Here is a 2,650-nt window from a genome sequence, read left to right as displayed (position 1 = left end):
AAATGCATGAACAAATTATTATATTTATACGCTGGGATATTGCTCAGCAATAAAGAAAATGAATTACTTAGATGAGACGGATGGATCAAAAGACACACACACACACACATACACATGAATACATGCTGGGTAAGTCAACTTCTGTAAAGGTCAGAAACAGATGAACCAATTTGTGATGGTAGAAATCAGAAAAGTAGAGAACAATGGTTGTCTTGGTGGGAAGAGGGAGAATTTTTGGTGTAATGGAAGTATCTTACGTATGTGTGGTTATTTGTCGAAATGTATTAAGGTCTGTGTATTTTATCAAATGCTTCAATTTAAAAAATCTATTATAAACAAAAAATTCAAGGTTCTATTTAACTGAAAGAGGCAACAGGATAGGATAGAGAAAGGGCAACAGCACTGAAACGTATTAAAGCATTTAATGCAGTGATACGTGGGGCACCTGGGTAGTTCAGTTGGTTAAATGTCCATCTTCAGCTCAGGTCATGATCTAGCGGTTCATGAGTTCGAGCCCTGGGTCAGGCTCCATGCTGATTACTCAGAACCTGGAGCCTGCTTCAGATTCTGCGTCTCCCTCTCTCTGCATGCTCTGTCTTTCTCTCTCAAATAAGCAATAAACATATATAAAAGTTTTTTTTTAATTTTTTAATGTTTTATTTATTTCTGAGAGAGAGAGAGACAGCATGAGCAGGGGAGGGTCAGAGAGAGAATGAGATACAGAATCTGAACAGGCTCCAGGCTCTGAGCCAGCTGTCAGCAGAGAGCCTGATGTCGGACTCGAACCCACAAAGCCATGAGATCATGACCTGAGCCAAAGTCAGACGCTTAACCAACTGAGCCACCCAGGCGCATCTAAAAAAATTTTTTTAAGTGCAGTGATATGTTCACAGGTATTTATTACTATGCTATATGAAATGCATACATTATATGTATATATAAATGATACATATTGTTTTATATTTTTTAAAAATTATAATATTTGACAAAATTCCCTCTTTTTCACTTTTATGGAAAAGATTGTTCAAAGTTGGGATTATTTATTTCTTGAAAGTTTGGTAGAACCCTCTGGTAAAGCCACACTCATCCTTGAGTTTGCTTCGGGAGATTTTTAACCGGTGACGAAACTTCTTTAAAGATTATAGGACCATCCAGATATACCTTTTTTTGTTTAAGTGATTTGCATTTTTATTTAGGTTCAGAAATGAATGAATAATTTCACAGAAAACAAAGCAAACAATAAAAGATGAGGCAGTGATCAACTTCAAGGAAAACAAGAAAGTGAAAGAAAATATAGTTCTAGCATACTATTCAGTTCGACTCTGAATGATAGTTATAGTCATAATAATGTAAACCCTAGTTATGCATGTATGTATTTTATTCTTACAAATTTTAATTCCAGTATTGTTAACATACAGTGTATTATTAGTTTCAGGTATACAATACAGTGATTCAACACTTCCGTACATCTTCCAGTGCACATCAGGCCAAGTGCATTTCTTATTCCCCATCTCCTATTTCATCCGTCTCCACACCCACCTCCTCTCTGATAATCGCTAGTTTGTTCTCTATAGTTAAGAGTCTGTTTTTTGGCTTCTCTTTCTCTCTTTTTTCCTTTACTCAGTTGATTTGTTTCTTAAATTCCACATATGAGTGAAATCATATGCTATTTGTGTTTCTCTGACTTACTTCATTTAGCATTATACTCTCTACAGCTTTGCGCAGTGGCAGTATCATAGCCAATGAGGTTTATCCGAGGCACGATTATTGCTGATTGAAAACTTTTCCCAATACCCCGCCATGACGACTTGAAATATACCCTCCATCTCCATCCATGTGCCCTTGCAAATGGCAAGATTGCATTCTTTTTGTACACCACATCTTCCTTATCTATGCATCTATTGAAGAACACTTGGGCTGATTCCATAATTTGGTAATTGTAAATAATGCTGTTATAAACGTAGGAGTGCTTATATCTCTTTGAATTAGTATTTTTGTATTTTGGGGGTAAATACCCATTAGTGCAATGACCGGATAATATGGTAGTTCTACTTTTAACTTTTTGAGGAAACTCCATTCTGTTTTCCACAGTGGCTGCACCAGTTTGCATTTCCACCAGCAGTACGAGAAGGGTTCCTTTTTCTCCATATCCTCGACAACTTTTGTTGATTATTATGTGTTTGATTTTAGCTTTTCTGACATGTGTAAGGTGATATCTCATTGTAGTTTCAATTTATATTTTGCTGATGATGAATTTTGAGCATCTTTCCATGTGGATACTTTCTTTGGAGAAGTGTCTATTCATGTCTTCTGCCCATTTTTTAATTGGATTATTTGTATTTTGAGTCTTGATCTGTGTAAGTTCTTTGTATGTTTTGGATACTAACCCTTTATCAGATGTCATTTACAAGCATCTTCTCTCATTCAATAGGTTGCCTTTTATTTTGTTGATTGTTTCTTTCACTATGCAGAAGCTTTTTATTTTTATGTAGTCCCAATAGTTTATTTTTGCTTTTATTTCTCTTGCCTTAGGAGATATACCTAGAGAACTGTTACTAAGACAATGTCAGAGACATTATTGCCTGTGCTGTCTTCCAGGATTTTTAGTTTTAGGTCTCACATTTAGGTCTTCAATCTATTTTGAGCTTAT

At 35.5% G+C, this 2,650-nt stretch overlaps 1 pseudogene; it reads left to right on the top strand.

Moving 5' to 3' along the window:
• The first annotated feature begins 1,713 nt into the window (after window positions 1-1,713).
• Window positions 1,714-1,797, top strand: LOC144224688 (U4 spliceosomal RNA; annotated as a pseudogene).
• Window positions 1,798-2,650: the final 853 nt, after the last annotated feature.

Source organism: Crocuta crocuta, unplaced genomic scaffold (assembly GCF_008692635.1).
Source record: "Crocuta crocuta isolate KB4526 unplaced genomic scaffold, BGI_CrCroc_1.0 scaffold92, whole genome shotgun sequence".
NCBI classification, from domain to species: domain Eukaryota; kingdom Metazoa; phylum Chordata; class Mammalia; order Carnivora; family Hyaenidae; genus Crocuta; species Crocuta crocuta.
The sequence above is the reverse complement of the archived record's forward strand: the minus strand, read 5'-3'. Positions and strand labels throughout refer to the sequence as shown.